At 43.4% G+C, this 21,556-nt stretch overlaps 1 protein-coding gene across 1 annotated transcript in view; it reads left to right on the top strand.

Moving 5' to 3' along the window:
* Positions 1-894: 894 nt before the first annotated feature.
* The window catches only part of syndig1l (synapse differentiation inducing 1-like), a 215,885-nt gene continuing 195,223 nt past the window's right edge, over positions 895-21,556 (top strand). Inside the window, exon 1 of the mRNA XM_043697097.2 lies at positions 895-1,479. The gene's annotated coding sequence lies outside the window, so the exon portion shown is untranslated. The remainder of the gene's footprint in view (positions 1,480-21,556) is intronic.

Raw genomic sequence — 21,556 nt, 5'->3', positions numbered from 1 at the left:
GACACAATCTAATTGTCCAATTAAGCTTGAGTAAGTGAACATTGGCTTCATTCATTGAAACAGTGGCAATGAATGAAATACATTGGAATATTTCAATTCCATTGGGATAATGGCACATGGCTTGTCCATTAGCCATCATGAAGAGCTGAAAATGTGTTGCTGGAAAAGCACAGCAGGTCAGGCAGCATCCAAGGAGCAGGAGAATCGACATTTCGGGCATGAGCCCTTCTTCAGGAAGGCTCATGCCCGAAACATCGATTCTTCTGCTCCTTGGATGCTGCCTGACCTGCTGCGCTTTTCCAGCAACACATTTTCAGCTCTGATATCCAGCATCTGCAGTCCTCACTTTCTCCATCATGAAGAGGACAGGTTAAATGAAACAGTCTTGGAAGCAGTTTCCCTGTTCTCTAATACCTTCCATGTCTCAGTCCTAGAGTTAAAAATCACACACCAGGTAGTTGATGAAAGAGCAGCTCTCTGAAAGCTTATGCTTCCAAATGAATCTGTTGGTCTATAACTTGGTGTTGTGTGATATTTAACTCTAGGGCTGAGACATAGGGAGGAGAAGGCAAAGGAAATATGTGAAGCTCCTTGGATGCTGCCTGAACTGCTGTGCTCTTCCAGCACCACTAATCCTGAAGGAAATATGCAGACAGTTGGTTTGTAACATGTTTGCTAAGAACATGCCAGTGAAAGAATCAAGTGAGGGAGCGAGAAACAGCAGAGAAGGTAAATGAGGGAGATGAAAAGGGCATGGAAACTAATAAGCAGAAATTCAGAGGAGTGTGACATTAATAAATCAAATCAAAAACTGCACACTAGAAACAGGTAGCAGTGGATTGTAAACAAGGAGAAGTGGGGTTAGAGCGAGCACAAGTCGCGGGTTCGACCCAGAAACCCATCAAAAGTGGGGAAATCGCGGAGGAGCAAGGAAGCAAAGTATTGTGCAGGGTCTGATTAGTATTCAGCTCACAGAGAGCTCCTGGGATGAGCAGAGTACAGTGAGCGGCAGGCAGTGAGCCTGAGACAAGCGCCAGAACTGCAGCTGGCAAGGGACAAGTAGACAGAAGGCTAGCCCAGTGCTACTAACCACACACTCACACACACACACACACACACAGTCTGAACATCCACAAACAGCTACTAACCTGCAGCATTTCAGATGACTGAGCTCGATCCTGATCACTGTTAAAAGGGCACAGTGGTGAACATCAATAGCGCCGTGTGTGTGTGAGAGAGAGAGTGAGCCAACTAACCGTGAGAGTGCGGCAGGATCTACAAAGTCATCGATTGATTGGGAAAAGGAGCACCTTCCAACGCTTTCTTTTCGTTAGCATTTGTTGGGATCGTTCTCGAGGCTCCGGCTCCTGAAGGGAACATCCCCCACCGTTTTCCTGGAGGAAGGGGGAATAATTTGCAGCCTGTTCGACTCTTCCCCTCCGCAGAACGGAATGTCTCACTCAACTTTCCTGCGCTGCGGTAAGAAATGGACTAACACTGGGAGCCAAAGTGACCCCAGCACCGACCTGGTGATGGGGAGGGGGGGTGGGGTGGTGGGGAGGAAGTGCTCCCTGTCATTTCTCCGACTTTCCATTTCATTGTTGGGTGTGTTGGAAGGTTATTGTTCGTGATGTACAATAAGCGGGGCAAGCCACTTGCTGTATCCCTGCAGCTCTCCGAGGGTCAGAAGTTGAGTGAATTGGATCTGTTGTATACAGAGAGAGAGAGAGAGATTTAAAAATGTCATATTGAGTGTGAGCTCTCGGATTGTGCATGTTCAGTGCGGGCAGTGAAGTGAGGCACACAGGTGAGTAAGAGAATTCTAGACTCTCTCACATACACACTCACATAGTTCAGACCTGTTCCAAAGCCCTTCATAAAGTCCTGAGAAACGAATGGGGATTGAAGCAAAGCCAGTTCAGGTTTATTTGAGGAGCAATTCTCTCTCTCCCTGTCTGAAAACTACACTTGCAGGTTGATAATGATTCCGTGTGTTCAGATATTTATCAGAGTGTTTGAACCAACACATTACTCTGTTTCAATGATTAGAAAGTGAGTTGACAGTTTTGCACCAATATGGTTTCTGAGCGCTTGCCCTGTGCCCCTCTTCCCTCTCAGAAACTAGAGATTGTTAAGAAATTATTTAATCACATCGCTCAAGGTTAGTAGAAGCGCGGGTATTGTAAATACAAGGGAGAGGGGTGGGAGAGAGAGGAGCTGGCGGGGATGGGAGAAATCAGCTAGCATTATTCTTTGGGAAGGTCATAGTTAACGTTACCCCTGTTCAGTAACTTTCTCCTCGCCCCCACCCCATCCCACTCCCAAAGACTTTACCGCCTCATTCCCACTGACACCCGCCATCCTCTGTTAACCTCCGACCAACACTCCAACCGCGCTGTTTGACTGCATGGGGCATCACAACTCGGCACAGCCAGAGGGTGCAAGCCTCTCTGCCCTAACCGAGGGTGGTGTGCAGAAGAAAGTAACAATAAATGGACTAAGAACTTTCTATTCCTAAGGCACTGCGACCCCCTCCGTGGCATTGCTGGTGTGGAGCCAGGGGAACAGGCGACTTGCTCTTAGCTCCGAGTCCCTTTGGACTATGACCATTCTGACGAGAGAGTCTCTCAGTCCCAGCTGGGAGCTGAGCACTGCAACTCAGGCAGTGTTAATGCAGCGAGAAGGAGACCAGGCCGCTTTGTCGTGGGATGTACTGGGTCTACAGTTAGTTAGTGCGCCGACCTCAAGGTACAACAAGTGGGAAGCCAGTGGCAGATGGGGGGGGGGGGGAGTACAGTATTACGGCACATTGAGGATGTGAGTTAGTTCACCTGCAATGGCCAATTCCATGGGAACCCTGCTGTAACATCAGAGTGTGTATGTCAAATCTGACCCAATTACATCCGTGAGATGGACACGGTAATCCTGACAGTTGCAGGCTTCTTAAAGGATTTCCTACAAGGAGGACCAGAGAGCGCGGGAGAAACCGAGCAGCATCTGTTACACAGAGAGAGAGAGAGAGAATGTCGGGTCAAGAGATACCCCTGGTCCTGCTGCGTGTCTCTCTCGCTGGTTTTGTTCCAGCCTTTCAGATGCTCAACCCCTGCCTTTGATTGGCAGCCGCTCCCGAAGTGAACTCTGGCCCCACGAGGGTCAGGGAGATGAGATCCCGGGGCCTATTTCAAGGAGTTGAGTGAGGTGATAGGATCAGGCAGAGTGTGGGTGAAAATAGAGAAAGTGGAACTCTGTACTGCATTGTGAGCCTCAAAGTCTGGAAGGCCCAGCCCTTTCAGAAATGAGAACAAGCCGTTAAAGTTTACTAATTGTCATTAAAATTGCACATCAGGTGTTTGTCAGACAGCTGCTGATTTTGCTTTCGTAACGACAGACTATTTCAGAATGAAATTCATTCTGTGAATCATTTTGAACGTGTAATCATAATGAGGTGCTATCTAAATGCATTTTTTATGTTCTATTAATATTGCGAGTAATAAATCTGCTCGAACTGTTAGTATGATGGCAATTTAACGGTTTGAAATTTAACAATTATATAAATAATCCAAGACGTTGGCTCATTATCCCATGCATAAAGTATGGGAGCTCTGCAGCTAGTTCCAAGTCTGAGATTCACTTCCAGTTATCCTTTATGTTCTATATATAAACCATCTGAGCCCTCACTGATGTGTGAGACCTCTAACACTAACTGTAGAGACTGCTTCTGAATTACTTTTCTCAAAGCTGATGCAATGCAGCAGTTATATATATATATATATATATATATAAACCTTTTTGCCAGTCCCAATTATTTTGTTCTACTTCCAGGAGGATAGGTTAACTTCAGACTGAGCTGCAATTAATCTATATATACACTGGGTTAAAGGTGAGACTAGGACAAGGCCGCACTTGAGAAGAGACAGGAAATTGGTTAAACCCTGGATGTCAGAAAAATGGGCTACAGGGAAGTAAAGTGGAAATGAGATGGGATCAGTTGCTCCTGTAGAGAGCACATGACAGGCTAAATGGCCTCATTATGTGTTGTAACTTTGTCATTCTATGAAGATGTGTTTTATAGAGGGTGTTGCTTTGCCAGCTTTGGGAAAATTGAGAGGGTGAGTGTGGACTTGCTGGGCCGAAGGGCCTGTTTCCACACTGTAGGGATTCTACAGAACAAAAATAAATGTAAATACCTCTCTTACCAGCTCAAACTGCTCACTCCTCTGCTGTGCCAGACTGCCCAATTCAAGTCACCATTAGTGAAGATAACCAATGCATCACCACAACTTATATTCAACCAATCATTTACTAGAGCTGTTCTGGCATATTGAGACTGTCCATGTAAATATAAATGAGCATTCAGCTAAAACCTGGAGCATTGTTTACCATTTTATTCCACCTCCTTCATGAGCTGCATCGTGACTGTAGACAAGATGAACGGAATGGACAATGAGAATGATCAAACATTGTGAACACTTCATTACCTGGAGAGGTATAGACTCAGTGTGTATCTGCTTCGGGTCTTTCCATTCCAGAAGGCAATGGACGTAGGTGATATGTTGGACGAGTGTGGAATTAGGGATCATTTATTTCTAACCGAGGAAATGGGTACTGTGATTAGAAATACAGATGTTTTAGTTTTCTCAAAGCTACAGGATTCTGGAGGTAATAACAAGAACTGATTTTTTTTTCAGTTAGAGTCATAGAGTCACAGAGATGTACAGCACGGAAACAAACCCTTCGGTCCAACCCGTCCATGCCGACCAGATATCCCAACCCAATCTAGTCCCACCTGCCAGCACCCGGCCCATATCCCTCCAAACCCTTCCTATTCATATACCCATCCAAATGCCTCTTAAATGTTGCAATTGTACCAGCCTCCACCACTTCCTCTGGCAGCTCATTCCATAAACGTAACACTCTCTGCGTTAAAAAGCTGCCCCTTAGGTTTCTTTTATATCTTTCCCCTCTCACCCTAAACCTATTTCTGGACTCTCCGATCCCAGGGAAAAGACTTTGTCGATTTATCATATCCATGTCCCTATAATTTTGTAAACCTCTATAAGTTCACCCCTCAGCCTCTGATGCTCCAGGGAAAACAGCCCCAGCCTGTTCAGAGTCTCTCTATAGCTCAAATCCTCCAACCCTGGCAACATCCTTGTAAATCTTTTCTGAACCCTTTCAAGTTTCACAACATCTTTCCGATAGGAAGGAGACCAGAATTGCATGCAATATTCCAACAGTGGCCTAACCAATGTCCTGTACAGCCGCAACATGACCTCCCAACTCCTGTACTCAATACTCTGACCAATAAAGGAAAGCATGCCAAACGCCTTCTTCACTATCCTATCTACCTGTGACTCCACTTTCAAGGAGCTATGAACCTGCACTCCAAGGTCTCTTTATTCAGCAACACTCCCTAGGACATTACCATTATGTGTATAAGTCCTGCTAAGATTTGCTTTCCCAATGATTTTTCTTCTGGACAGCTTAGTTATTCATGCACAGGATGTGGGTATCACTGGCTAAGCCAGCATTTATTGCCCAGAGGGTGGTTAAGAGACAACCACATTGCTGTGGGTCATATGAAGGCCAGACCAATTAAGGAAGGCAGTATCTCTCCCTAAACATTAGTGAACCAGATGTTTCTATCCCCTCAACAATGGATTCATTGTCACTATTAGACTCTTATTTCAATCTGGAATTAATTGGACTCTTAATTCCAGATTTTAATTGGATTCAAACTCCACCATCTGCCTTGGCAGATTTGACTCCAAGTCTCCAAAACATTAGACATAAGTAGAGACTGCTGGAAAAGCTCAGCATGTCTGGTAGCATCAGTGAACAGAAATCAGAGTTAACATTTCAGGTGGAGTGGCCCTTCCTCAGAACTCATTGAACCCAAAACGTTAATTTTGATTTCTCTCCACAGATACTGCCAGACCTGTAGAACTTTACCAGCAATTTCTATTTTTGTCTCTGATTTACAGCATCTATAGTTCTTTTAGTTTCCCCAAAACATTACCTGGGAATCTTTGGTTTATTGGTAAAGCAATAATGTCACTAGGGCCATTATCTTCTCTGCGGATGGTTAGGTAGAGTGGAACATAAACTCAGATATGGACTGATTGTGCCAAATGACCTGTTGCTACATAAAATATCCTACGTAACCTATCTATTCTTTCATGGGATGTATGCATCACTAAAGGAACCAGGATTCCTTAATTAGCCCATCCTTAATTAGTCTGGGGAATGGAGTGGTGTACTAGCTTCTTGAACCTCTGCAGTTCATGGGGCTGTAGGTAGATCCACAATACTATCTGGGAGTGCATTCCAGGATTTCAGCCTAACGGCAATAAAGAAATAGCAAGTCAGTATGATGAGCATCTTGGAAGCGCACTTGACCATGGTGGCATTCCCATGGAACAATTGCCCTTGTTCTCCTAGATGGTAGAGATCGCAGATTTGGAAATTAGTATCTGAGAAGTTACTACAGTGTATCTCAAAGATAAAAATCACACAACACCAGGTTATAGTCCAACAGGTTTATTTGGAAGCACTAGCTTTCGGAGCGCTGCTCCTTCATCAGGTGGTTGTGGAGTAGGACCATAAGACCCAGAATTTATAGCAAAAGAATACAGTGTTGTGCAAGTAAACTGATATATTTAACAAATAAATAACAATTTATTCCTAGCCTCTGACCTGCTTGTGTATCCACAACATTATTGTGGAATGAAGAATTCCAGTAATAAGTTTGAACTTCCTGAGACATGGTTGGTCACCTTTTGAGGAATCCACAATACATTTTTGACACGTTCCTTCTCTGGAGGAGAGGAAAAGGAAAGATTGGGAATATTGGAAGAGGTGCAATTAAAAGCCTGGTAAACACACATAAGTCTGATGACCTTTTTCTCATCTAAAGTGTTCAATTTAAATAGATCAGTATATTTAGTCACACTTGAAACCTAAGAGCTGTACAATTGCAGATTTCACCAAAGTGCAGTGAGTGTGTAACTGAGTTGGTTTTGGAAAGATACCAGAGCTGCCATTTAGCGGTACTGCAAAACCCGTCATGTTCCATATGATTAATTCAAATCAAAATTATGATAAAACAAACAAGGAAGAAATGTGGCTGTGTACTTCACAAAATAGCTTTGAAAATTATATTCAAGACATAAAAAGTTAGACAGGACCATCAACTGGAAAATTTATGCAGTAGACACCTAGGATTTACAAATCAGAACCTAATGAAAAAATTCTGATGGCTTCTCTATTGAAATCAATGTACTACATATTGCGCATGCTGGATCGACTCCTAGGCTGGTGCATATGGTGAGTTAAAGAATATGGACTTTGTATTAACAATCACTGCTTCTTTATGTTGCTGTCTCACTTCTTTGTTTTTGTTTCTTTGTTTTTCTCTTTTACCTCTTTCCCTATAATTCTGTTCCTTGCTTCCCTTTCTATCATTTTCAGCTTCTCTTTCTTCCTTCCTGTTGGCTTCAATGTAATAGGGATGAAATGGGCCATTTGTGGAGGAACTGAAGAGAAAATGTGGTTCCATTGGCTCTCCTCACATTGACTCTGCATATTCATTTTTGCCTCCCTTTCCCATCACATCCCCTTCACCTTTCCAGTACTTTCTCCAATTCCCACCATCCCTTCACTACTTCTTCCTTTCCCCCTTCCTTTTCTCTTTTAAATCACTATAACCAGCCTCCACCTGTCTTTGCTCTGCATAGATCATCTCAACCTCATTTTTTTTTGTGTGTGAGCAGACCCCATCACTATTCCTATTCCTATTTGGTTCTCCAAAGATTGGGTAGCTAGAAGTTTCTTTTCTCGTAAGCTGTTCCATTCTTCTCTCTCCCCATTGCGCCATTCCTTCCTGGTTTATTCACTTTTTTTTGCTGTCATAATTCAATTTGCAGAAATTAAATCAGTTTGCAAAAAGGTGTCTACTTATTTGTTTATCTCTCGCCTACTTTGTCTCACAGAGGTTAGCAACTGGAATGTGTAAGTAATAATTAACAATTAACTTTTTGAATTAATCCTAAAAGAGATAATTGGCTTTAACATTCTGCTAGTGTTTTCTGTGAAAAATGATCGAACATTACCATTGTCTCCTGTCTCTACCCCTTCATCTCATATTCCTTCCGGCGCTCTCTCCCTTGACCTTTCTCTGTAATTATCTCCCCTCCACTTAATGTACTTTCTAATAGTTCAAAAATTAAAAGGAAAATTGCTATATAATCTTCCACTCTCTTTTGTCTGCCCCTGTATTTTTAAATGCTATGTAATTTTGAATTGTCCATTTGCAATACTATTTATTGGATAGAAAATACTAGAGGCTCAATAAAAATATTTTACCAGTATTAAGATAACAATCCAGAAGCTCATGAAAATTTGTAAAAGCAGTCTGATTATTTGTGGACGAGAAACAAAAAGATTAGCATGTGATTAAAAGGCCCATATACAACTCTCTGGTTCTACACCAAATTGTCCCTGTCAAAGGTAAACAATAACTCTTGCCTTGTTGGTATTCTGCACAACTGAATGGTACATGATGGGAAAATTAACTGCATTGTGTATGTTCAGACTGAATAATCCACAAACACCTCAGCTAGTTACAAGTCTAGGTGCTTAGGAAAGGCTACAGCTTTTAATTAAACCAAGAAACGCCATTGAACTTATCCAACTGAGAAATTGTTTTGGAGGAGTCTGTTTTTTTAGGTGTAAATACTTGTTTTGGACTTTTTAAATTCTGTCAAAAGTGAAAACATTTTCAGAAAGCATTTTGGACAATATTTATGAATCTAGTGGCCGTGCTGAATAATTCCAAGGTGGCATTCTCTCTTAAAAATAGGAGCTAATGCGTGATTCAAAATCAAGAGATTCTGGGACAGTGAGCATGGTATCATTGACATTCAAAACACCTGTTGCCACCTAGAAATATAATAAATGTCACAGATCCCTACCAAACCTAATATTGTGATGACCAGGCCCCAGAGAAGTTACGGTTTTAGGTGTGATATCCAAATTTGTGAAAGATGTGAGCAACATGTCTCCTTTTCTTTATTCGCCTATGCTGTAGGTTGGTTGGAACATGCTTAATTTCGAAAGGATCATTTCCCTTGTTGATATCTTTCTCCCAGGTGCAAAATGAACTAGCATTGTAAAAGGAGCCAATTTAAGCAAGCTTTTTTGAATTATGCTCATGAGAGTTGATTAATAATTAAATGCGAGAATTAGCAATGCATCACAAATATACATAGATTAGCAATAAGAGGTAAGTTCAAAAGGATAAGTGTTTTAAAAACCAAATGAACTGATCAGTCTTTGAATTGTTCATGATGAGCATTGAACATTACAACTTTTGCTTTAGAGGTTACAGGCACCATTGACTTTGAGCAGTTGTTTTGTTTTTGAGATGTTTGGTTTTGCAGACTGATTGAGGCTTCTTCATCCTAATTTCTTTTTTGTAACTGGTTCCTAGCACTCAGGGAGAGAGAGGGTCATCCTTCTCCTATAAACATCGGTAAGTAGGGGATAGTTCTTCAACTGTGACTTTAACAGCACGCTAAAACTCAGACACAAGCTGGAACATATGAGAGTATTCAGACCACTAGTCTCTTCTAGTAGAGTTGAAACTGGCTTTTTATCTTTTATTGTATATTCCTGGAGGATAAAACAGAAATGTCAGCAAGAGCTGGCTTTGTATGAGGGAATGGTAGACAGTCAGCTCCCCCCTCATTCTTGCTACATGTTACATCTCTACCTGTTTAAAGTTTCCCAGATAATTTATATGTGTGACATTTCATGGGCTCCACACAGGACTTTGCTACAGTCATTAAATTTAATTCCACTGCATTTTCTGTGGCAGTCCCCTTTTTAAGCACAACACATCACGGAACCAAATGTTTAAAAATACCCATGTATTTCATAACTCTCATCTATTGTCACAACAATATATGAAGTTACATTTTACACCTCAATAGGGCACCATTTCCATTGTGGTCTGAAATTGGGTTGCAGAAAATGTGGATTGAGAAATTCTGGTGAATCCATTTTGGGTTTGATCTTGGATGATGCAGACCTCGACCTGCCCAGTGGAAATGGCCTTATGTCTCACTGGAATTCTGGATGTTTGCAGATGGTTAATGTGGGATTTAAGTTACAAACTCTTATGACCGAATCTTCCCTTTTTATTTTGCACCTTGTTGAAGGGTCACTGAGAACTCTAGCTGTTTGTCACAATCTAGTATCCTTTCATCTAGAATTGCTGCAGCATGTTTTATCATATATCTCATACCCTGGCAAGTATGGTAATGCAACCACGTCTTTGTCATATTCTGTATCCAAACTCCTTTTAAACTTTCTGTAGGGCAAGAGGCCAGGTTGTGCTACAGTGTTGCCTTGCCCCAGAATCTAACCACCCCTGTGCAGATCGCTACTGCAGGGCCATATTAAAGTGGGCCATGATATTTGAATGCACACACAACAAATGGAAAAAGGATCCTGTTTCATGTTTCTTTCACATGTTGGCTGTGGAGTTGAATCACGTAAATATACTTGAGGTCAGTTTATTCAAAATTCCATTGATATGTTTTCGACCCAGTTCCCCCACTCCTCTCACAATGAGAGGTAAAGCCATTATTTATAATTGAATTGGTGAATTCCTAATCAAAATGGTATTTACAGAATGGCACAAATAGATTGTGACATTACCAGCATTCTCTTTGTTAAGAAATGACCGGTTTTTCTATTTCTACAATTTCTGACCCTTGCCCCGAATTCATTTACCTACACAACAGCATCCACACACTGAAGGCAATCCATTGTGTAAAATGAGTTGAAGTGTCTTAACAACATCAAGTGTTGAGTAAATGCAAGCTCTGTTACATTGATATTAGTAACGGATCTCCAGTGGTGTTAATCACAATGTATTGGGAGATAAGCCTTTTATAATGGCAACAAAGTTATGCCATGTAAAGCATGTTATAATACACAATGTTTACAACAAAATACATCTTTTTTGTGTGTAACTGGATCTTTGCCTGTGTCTGATCTTACTCGACTCTTATATCTTTGAGATATTAAACCAAGCCATTTTCCTCCAACACTTTCATGGGACTGTCCTTGGATGGATCCAGTTCTACTTACCCAGTCACAGACAGAGCGTATATAACAATAGATTCACTTTTTTTGCCTCATGATTGTCACCTTCAAGCCACCTGAAAGTCTACCCTTCGGCAAACCATCTTCCTCAATTAAATGCTGCTGCACATGAGCACCTTTGGTGATCTCTCATCTCCACTTCACACCGCCATCCCTGAACCATCAGCCCCCTTGTCTGACATCCAGTTCTGAATGAGTCACAATCTCTCCAGTCCAACTCACGAAAGATCATGGCCATCAACATTTGGCTTTCATTGTCACTGTCACCTCTTTGTCATCTTCCATCCTAACCAAGCTGTCTTAATTGATCCAAAACTGAGTTGTAATTCATATGTGCTTTTATAACAGCACTGCTTATTTCTGCTCAGTGCAAACTTCAGCCCTTTCTCAAGCCATTTTCCATCAAAACCCTTACAGATATCTTTATTACTTTCTACCTCTCCTTGCTGACTGACCTTGCATGTAAATTAGCTACAGATCACAATACCTAAATTAGAAGTCAGTCTCTCGCTCCAGCCAGTCAATGAGATAGAAGAACAAAGAGAAATATAGTTACTTCACATCACATACAAAGAAAAGATTATCTGTTTATGAGAGTTTGTTAAATTCATTGGTGATTGTGTTCACTACATTACCTGTGAAATATAGTCAGTGTTAACTTAATTGGCTGGAAAGCATTTTGGGACATCTGGTGGCCATGAAAAGCACTCTATAAATGTAAGCCTTCTTTTCTTTCTGAAAATGCATCATAAGATAAAAATGAGCCTCTATTCAACTTTGAGGTTTAGGGTCAATTATTGTTCATCTATAATGCACACAAGCATATTGCATTTAAGGTGGTAACAGTTTAAAGAAATACAATGAACAACTAATCTACTTCATTGAAGTATGAAAATGTTCTGCATGTCTGTGCTGCCCAGCTATTTTCTGCCACTATCCTTTTTCTTATAACTTTCTTTGTAACTTGTGAGTTGTCTTGTTCATTTTATTGTCTGTGATTATAAGTTGGTGAATATCATTTGGATATGGCAAGGTTCTCTAATCTGTCAACTATGTTTTCCTTTTCTATCTTAACATTGGGAATTTTCTTTATCCTGTCAAAGTTTTGATATTTGTGTGATAACAATCCTAAATCAATTAATTTTCCAATTTCTCTGGATTCCTGGTTCTTTTATTCTAAATTCTACATATTTCTTTTTCTCTCCTTTAGTTTTAACATGTTTTATTCTTTAGTTTGAAGTTTTCCTTCAGTTCTTTCATTATCCATAAACCCCATAATTAATTATTTCCTGCGATGCCAATGGAATGATTTGTAAAGACTTCCTCATGGCTTTCAGTCTCTTTACCAATATATTTGCCCCCATTTGCCAAGTTTAACCCCGCTCTAATTTTCTCACAATTTGCTCTTACCCCATGGTCGGCTCATTCATAAAGTCAGGAAGTATGGGATACAGGGCGATTTGACTATCTGGATTCAGAATTGGTTGGCTGAGAGAAGACAGAGAGTGGTTGTAGATGGAAAGTATTCTGCCTGGAGGACAGTGTTGAGTGGGGTCCCACAGGGCTCTGTTATTGGGCCTCTGCTCTTTGTAGTTTTTAGAAATGACTTGGATGAGGAGGTTGAGGGATGGGTTAGTAAATTTGCAGATGGCACTAAGTTTGGAGGTGTCGTCGATAGTATTGAGGGTTATTGCAGGCTGCAGCGCGACATAGACAGGATGCAGAACTGGGCTGAGAAATGGCAGATGGAGTTCAACCTGGATAAATGCGAAGTGATGCATTTTGGAAGATCGAACTCGAATGCTGAATATAGGATTAAAGATAGGATTCTTGACGGTGTGGAGGAACAGAGGGATCTGGGTGTGTAAGTACATAGATCCCTCAAAGTTGCTACCCAAGTGGATAGGGTTGTTAAGAAAGCATATGGTGTTTTGGCTTTCATTAACAGGGGGATCGAGTTTAAGAGCCGTGAGGTTTCACTACAACACTACAAGTCCCTGGTGAGACCACACTTGGAATATCGTGTCCAGTTCTGGTCGCCCTACTATAGGAAAGATACAGAGACTTTGGAGAGGGTGCAAAGGTTTACCAGGATGCTGCCTGGACTGGAGGGCTTGCCGTATGAAGAAAGGTTGAATAAACTTGGACTTTTCTCTCTGGAGAGAAGGAGGAAGAGAGGTGACCTTATCGAGGTATACAAGATAATGAGAGAAATAGATAGAGTCAATCGCCAGAGACCTTTCCCCAGGGCAGGATTGACTGGTATGAGGGGTCATAGTTTGAAGATATTAGGAGAAAGGGATAGAGGAGACAAGAGGAAGGTTCTTTACGCAGAGAGTTGTGAATGCATGGAGTGTGTTCCCTCTGGTGGTGGTGGAAGCAGAGTCATTAGGGATATTTAAGCTGGACTGCTGGACATGCACATGCAGTGAGTTGAGGGGTGCATAGATTAAGTTATTATATTTTATATTAGGATTAAACCTCAGCACAACATCATTGGCCTGTTCTGTACTGTACTTTCTACGTTCTATGTTCTATGTCAGTCTGATCTACTTTGTCCTATTTATGATCCTATCAATCCTAATCTTTAACTTTATTATTTTGTGATCACTATTAGTGAAATGCTCCCACCCTCTTTTACCTATTCTGCTATATTACCCATAATAAAACCTAACAGTCAGTTTTCTTTTCCCCCTTGTCATACTTGCATTACTGTATGAGCATGTACTCCTGAATGGGCTGTAAAACCTGAAATTCCTCTTGTCCTTTTGCTGTTACTTCCCACCACCTTATTTGATGGTAGTTATCCCCGTGATGATTATTTAATGTCTACTGTTCACCTTGTAAGATTATGCAAATAATCCTTCCTCCAATTCTCTTCAGCGGCACAGGCTGCTCAGTGGTTAGCACTGCTGCCTCACAGCACCAGGGACCCAGGCTCAATTCCAGCCTCGGACGACTGTTTGTGTGGAGTTTGCACACTCTCCCAGAGTCTGCATGAGTTTCCTCCCACAGTGCAAAGATGTGCAGGTTAGGTGAGTTGGTCATGCTAAATTGCCCGTGGAGTTAGGTGCATTAGTTAGGGATGGTGGGTCTGGGTGGGTTGCTCTTCAGAGGGTTGGCTTGGGCTGAAGGGCCTGTTTCCCCGCTGTGGGGAATCTAGTCTCCTGTTATTGTTGGTCTTCGGTGTGCTGTAATGAGGACACGTTTTATCTTTGACTCACCCTAAAGAGATTCTGTATCTACAACTGCCAATTACCTCTACTTTCCTCACTGCTCTCATTCTGCTTTTCTGTTTTCCCTCCTTTATTCCCAAATGTGCAATATCTTACAACAGTTTAGTTGATGATTTGATTTTCCATGTAGTCACATTTCATCCACTCCTTCTATGTTCATAAGATCTCTGCCAATTATTGACTGAAGTTCAACCATCTTTTTTGAATATCAGGTGGATCATTTTACCAGAAATTTAAATTGGTTTTACACTATTTAGCGTCGTAAAGTTGTGCAGCACAGAACAGACCCTTTGGTCCAACTCATCGATGTCAACAAGATATCCTACATTCATCCAGTCCCATTTGCCAGCATTTGACCCATATCTCCCTAAACCCTTCCTATTCATATACCCATCCTGATGTCTTTTAAATGTTGTAATTGTACCAGCCTCCACCACTTCATCTGGCAGCCCATTCCACATACTCACCACCCTCTGCGTGGAAGCATTGCTCCTTACCTCCCTTTGATATCTTTCCCCTCTCACCTTAAACCTATTCCATCTAATTTTAGACTCCCCTACCCTGGGGAAAAGGTCTTGGCTGTCCACCCTATCTATGCCCGTCACGTTTTATAAACTTAATAGCCAGAGATTTTTCCCCAGGGCAGAATTGACTGGCACGAGGTGTCATAGTTTTCAGATATTAGGAGAAAGGTATAGAGGGGACGTAGAGGTAGGTTCTTTACGCAGAGAGTTGTGAATGCATGGAATGCGTTGCCAGCGGTGGTGGTGGAAGCAGAGTCATTAGAGACATTTAAGTGACTGCTGGACATGCACATGGATAGCAGTGAATTGAGGGGTGCATAGGTTAAGTTATTTTATTTTACATTAGGATTAATCCTCGGCACAACATCGTGGGCCAAAGGGCCTGTTCTGTGCTGTACTTTTCTATGTTCTATGTTGTATGTTCTATAAGGTTACCCCTCAGTATCTTCATGATGCGGGATGTGAGCACCACTGATCTCTTTGTTTAGGTAATTACATTACGTTTATGCTGTGTGATATTATTCAATCTTTAGCCATTCATGTTACCCTTATTTCTTCCTTCATTTTGTATTTTGTTATCTCTATAATTTACTATTCCAATATTCTTCTGGTTACCTTTCACTTCCTACCCCACAAAAACTTAAGTCCATCTAAAACTAAATTAATAATGTTCTAATTTGTGCCAAGTCCAATTTGACTATTAGCCTTGGGCCTATTGACCAACATTGATCCCTGTTCCAGCTGCCCTGGCCTAGCCTCTCCCTATCTCTCCTTTCCAGTTCTGCAATGCTGAGCTCTACACTTCTCCAACTCTGCTGGCTGGTGTATCCCTAAATGTCTTCAACAATGGTGGCTGAACCTTCAGCTGTCTAAGCTTTGTGCCTTAAAAATTAATGCTCGGTTCAATGAAGAGTGTGGGAGCACATGCTGGAGCAGCAACAGGCATTCCTAAAGATCAGGTACCAACCTGGTGAAGCTACAACACAGGACTACTCGCATACCATTCAGCAGAAGCAGCAAGTGATAGACAGAGTTAAGTGATTCCATAGCCAACAGGTCAGATCTAAGTTCTCAATCCTGCCACATCTAGCTATGAATGGTGGTGGGTAATCAAACAACTCACTCGTAGAGGAGGCTCCACAAACATCCCCGTTCTCAATGATGGAAGACCCCAACACACCAGTGCAGAGAAAGTCATGCTGAAGCATTCAAAACGATCTTCTGCCAGAATGACCAAGTGGATGATCCATCTCAGCCTCCTTCAGATGTCGCCAGCACCACATTTACCAATCTGATTCACTCCACATCATATTAGGAAATGGTTAGAGGCACTGAATACTGACAGGGCAATGAGCCCTGTCAACATTCCAGTAATAGTACTGAAGCCACATATTTCTAAACTTGCAGCACCCCTAGATGAGCTGGTCCACTACAGTTACATCACTGGCATCTAACCGACAGTGTGGAAAATTGCCCCAGTATGTCTTAGCTGCACAAAGCAGGACAATTCAATCCGGCCAATCAGTCCACTGTCAATCATCAGTAATGTGATGGAATAGTGCTATCAAACAGCACATACTCAGCAATAGTGTATTTGTCGATGCACAGGGTCTGGCAGGGTCATGCATTTCCTAACCTCATTACAGGTTTGAGCTTGGACAAAGAAGATAAAGTCCAGGATTTGGTGAGTGATTGCCCTTGACATCAAGACTGTATTTCATTGAATGTGGCATCAAGGAGCCAAGCAATGATGGAGTCACTGGGGGTCTGGGGCAAAGACTCTGCTAGTTGGAGTCATATCTGACACAGGGGAAGACAGTTGTGGCTGTTGAAGGTCAGTCATCTCAGATCTCTGCAGGAGTTCCTCAGGGTGGGGTGCTTGGTCCAAACACCTTCAGCTGCTTCACCAATGGCCTTCTCTCCATCGTAATGCCATAAGCTGGGATGTTTGCTGATGATTGCACAATGTTCAGCATTATCCACAACTCCTCAAATACTGAAGCAGTCCATATTAGACCATAAGACCATAAGACATAGGAGTGGAAGTAAGGCCATTCGGCCCATCGAGTCCAGTCTGCCATTCAGTCATGGCTGATGGGCATTTCAACTCCACTTACCCACACTCTTCCCCTAGCCCTTAATTCCTTGCACGATCAATACTTTATCAAGTTCCGGCCTCCACTGTGCTCCGTGGCAATAAATTCCACAGGCCTGACAGTCTCTGGCAGAAGAAATGTCTTCTCATTTCTGTTCTAAACTGACCCCCTCTAATTCTAAGGCTGTGCCCACGCGTCCTAGTCTCCCTGCTTAACAGAAACAAATTTCCAGCATCAACTCTTTCTAAACCATGCAGGAACAGGACAAACTACAGATTCAAAAACACCAGCAACGGTTCTCCTTCAAGATCCTCCGCTCCACGCTCGCAGCAATGCGCCGGCACCTAACCTCTCTACAGTCATCCCTGCCTCAGCTGAGGGCCACACTCTCTCAGAATTGCAAAGGACCCACTCTGTACTACATCCTCAGGAGAATTCATACTCTCAAAAATCAGTATTTCAATTCCATCTCAAACACCAAAAACAGTAAGTACAACAAACTTTTATCTACCTACCTCCATAACCAGCGCTCCTCAAACATTCCAGAAGATTCCCCTGGCTTCGGAAACTACACAGATACCATTAGCCATGCGGCTGATGCAGCTGCCACCCCCACGTTGATTATGATGTCACTTCCGCCCCATCATGGCCACTCCCACAACCACTTCCACCCCTCACAATTCCTCATGCATCACACGTGACATCACTTCCGTCCCTCACATCATCACTGATGCCATACGCTCAGTGACTTCCGCCACCCCTACTGCCGTGGTCACCCCCACTTCAGCCCCCACCAGTGCCACTCACCTGCATTCTGCTGACACGCCCCCCACAGACCCCACTGTCACAATCCCCACCCTCCAGAACCCCAAGGGGAACACTACCCCTGCTCATGACTCCACCCCCATTCCCCCCACCACCACACCCACTCCACTTACAGGTTCCGCCCCCACTCCCAGCTCCACATCCACACCAGATCCCAGCTCCCAGCCCTGCCGAGTTTTCACCATCCCTCCAGACCTCCCCCTCACTGAGGACGAACGATTAATCCTCAGCAAAGGACTCACCTTCATCCCCCTCCATCCACGCATCAATGAATTTAATGCACGTTGTGATGTCGAACAATTCTTCCGTCGCCTCCGCCTCTGAGCTTACTTTCACAATCAGGAGTCCCATCCACCTTCTGAGGACCCCTTCGCCCACCTCCAACACACTGCATCCACCTGGACACCCCACACTGGCCTATTACCTGCCCTTGACCTCTCCATTTCCAACTGCCACTGGGACATTAACCGCCTCAACCTGTCTACCCCCCTCCCGAATTCCAACCTCTCACCCTCACAACGCGCTGCCCTCCAATCCCTCTGCTCTAATCCCAACCTCACCATCAAGCTAGTGGATAAAGGGGGCGCAGTGGTAGACTGACCTCTACACTGCTGAAGCCAAACACCAACTCGAGGACACCTCTTCCTACTGCCCCCTCGATCATGACCCCATCCCCCCATCACCAAACCATCTTCTCCCAGACCATACAGAACCTCATCACCTCAGGAGATCTCCCACCCACAGCTTCCAACCTCATAGTCCGGGAACCCCGCACTTCCCGGTTCTACCTCCTTCCCAAGATCCACAAGCCTGACCACCCTGGCCAACCCATTGTCTCAGCATGCTCCTGCCCCACTGAACTCATCTCTACCTACCTCGACACTGTCCTATCCCCCCTAGTCCAGGAACTTCCCACATACGTTCAAGACACCACCCACGCCCTCCACCTCCTCCAAGACTTCCATTTCCCCGGCCCCCAACGCTTCATCTTCACCATGGATATCCAATCCCTCTACACCTCCATCCACCATGACCAGGGCATCCAAGCCCTCTGTTTTTTCCTCTCCAGACGTCCCCAACAGTACTCTTCCACTGACAATCTCATTCGTTTGGCCGAACTGGTCCTCACCCTTAACAATTTCTCCTTCGAATCCTCCCACTTCCTCCAGACCAAAGGCGTAGCCATGGGCACCCGTATGGGCCCCAGCTATGCCTGTCTCTTTGTTGGCTATGTAGAACAGTTGATTTTCCGTAATTACACCGGCACCCTCCCCACCTCTTCCTCCGCTACATTGATGACTGCATTGGCACCACCTCGTGCTCCCGCGAGGAGGTTGAGCAATTCATCAACTTCACCAACACATTCCAGCCTGACTTTAAATTTACCTGGACCATCTCTGACACCTCCCTCCCCTTCCTGGACCTCTCCATCTCCACTAATGACGACCGACTTGACACTGACATTTTTTACAAACCCACCGACTCCCACAGCTACCTGGATTACATCTCTTCCCACCCTACCTCTTGCAAAAATGCCATCCCGTATTCCCAATTCCTCCACCTCCGCTGTATCTGCTCCCAGGAGGACCAGTTCCACCACAGAACACACCAGATGGCCTCCTTCTTTAGAGACCGCAATTTCCCTTCCCACATGGTTAAAGATGCCCTCCAACGCATCCTGTCCACATCCCACACCTCCGCCCTCAGACCCCACCCCTTCAATCGTAACAAGGACAGAACGCCCCTGGTGCTCACCTTCCACTCTACCAACCTTTGCATAAACCAAATCATCCGCCGACATTTCCGCCACCTCCAAAAAGACCCCACCACCAGGGATATATTTCCCTGCCCATCCCTTTCTGCCTTCCGCAAAGAACGTTCCCACAGTGACTACCCCCCCCCCCCCCCCACAACCCACCCTCCCATCCTGGCACCTTTCCCTGCCACCGCAGGAACTGCAAAACCTGCGCCCACACCACCTCCCTCACTTCCATCCAAGGCCCTAAAGGAGCCTTCCACATCCATCAAAGTTTTACCTGCACATCCACGAATATCCTTTATTGTATCTGTTTCTCCCGATGTGGTCTCCTCTACATTGGGGAGACTGGGTGCCTCCTAGCAGAGCGCTTTAGGGAACATCTCCGGGACACCCGCACCAATCAACCACACTGCCCCGTGGCCCAACATTTCAACTCCCCCTCCCACTCTGCCAAGGACATGGAGGTCCTGGGCTTCCTTCACCATCAGATGCCTGGAGGAAGAACGCCTCATCTTCTGCCTCGGAACACTTCAACCCCAGGGCATCAATGTGGCATCAACCGTTTCCTCATTTCCCCTTCCCCCATCTCACCCCAGTTCCAAACTTCCAGCTCAGCACTGTCCCCATGACTTGTCCTACCTGCCTATCTCCTTTTCCACAAATCCACCCCACCCCCCACCCCCGACCTATCACCTTCATCCCCTCCCCCACTCACCCATTGTACTCTATGCTACTCTCTCCCCACCCCCACCCTCCTCTAGCTTATCTCTCCACGCTTCAGGCTCTCTGCCTTTATTCCTGATGAAGGACTTTTGCCCGAAATGTCGATTTCGCTGCTCCTTGGATGCTGCCTGAACTGCTGTGCTCTTCCAGCACCACTAATCCTTGAATGCATCAACACCGCTTGGACAATATCTTGGAGTCTATGTTCATTCCTTCAATTATTTTGCATTAATTTTGTGTTTTTTTGTGTACTTTATTTTATCTGACTTACCTTCGAGCATTGCAGAGAGGAGCAAACAGTTTATTTGCAGGAATTAAGAACATAAAGACGAGAAGCAGAAGTTGGTAATTTGACCCATTGAACCTGTTTCACCATTTGATACCATCATACCTGAATATTTTACAATTTTCAGCTGTTCCAAAACATATGGTTTTTGCAGGGAGATCCAGGTTTCTAAAATCTTCTTCAGCTGCAATGAGTCAGTCTCTTGACTGCAGCATGACTTACAAACTTAAGCAATCAAGCACTAATATATTGATCAGTGAAAAGACTCATGTGATAAAATACAGACCAATTACTGGAGTTCCGCACAATACAGTCCTGACACACTGCCTTGTCTTTGATTTCATTCATGCATTTGAAGTAGGTAGTTTTTTTTTAACTAAGTGCTTGCTGGAGCCCTAACTTTATTAAAAAGGTGGATGTGGGTTGTTTTTAAATGAAATGTGTTCTGAAATTAATCTCATGACCATTCATCAATATTTTTAAATGCAAATATTAATTAATTAATTGATGTGTTTTCGTTTGAGTTGAATTTACTTGCTCTAATATTAAATCCTTACAAACCTTCTCTTAATACTCACCAATAACGATGCTAAATAGACAAAGTGATACCTTATTACTTGTCATTCTTACCTTCATTTTGTCATATTTGGCTACTTAAGTAATGTGACAGTATAATTAACAATTAGCTAAGATGCAGTTATTATTTAATAGAATTGCCCCTAATTAATTGACACCTAATTCCCACACAGTGGCTAATTCCCACTCTCACCAAATTCCTATTCCAAATCAATTATCAGATTCTTCCAACTCTGTGCACAGTATACATATGAAATAAGTCTGCAATGCCTAAGGTATTGCAGATTTTAGTTAATTTAGATGTGACAATTCCTGTTCCAAACATAATTGTAATACAGCAAAGTCATCCATTACAATTA

Source organism: Chiloscyllium plagiosum, unplaced genomic scaffold (genome assembly GCF_037043375.1).
Source record: "Chiloscyllium plagiosum isolate Xiang-an unplaced genomic scaffold, Cpla_swu_hap1 HiC_scaffold_8, whole genome shotgun sequence".
Lineage (NCBI taxonomy): Eukaryota > Metazoa > Chordata > Chondrichthyes > Orectolobiformes > Hemiscylliidae > Chiloscyllium > Chiloscyllium plagiosum.
The sequence above is the reverse complement of the archived record's forward strand: the minus strand, read 5'-3'. Positions and strand labels throughout refer to the sequence as shown.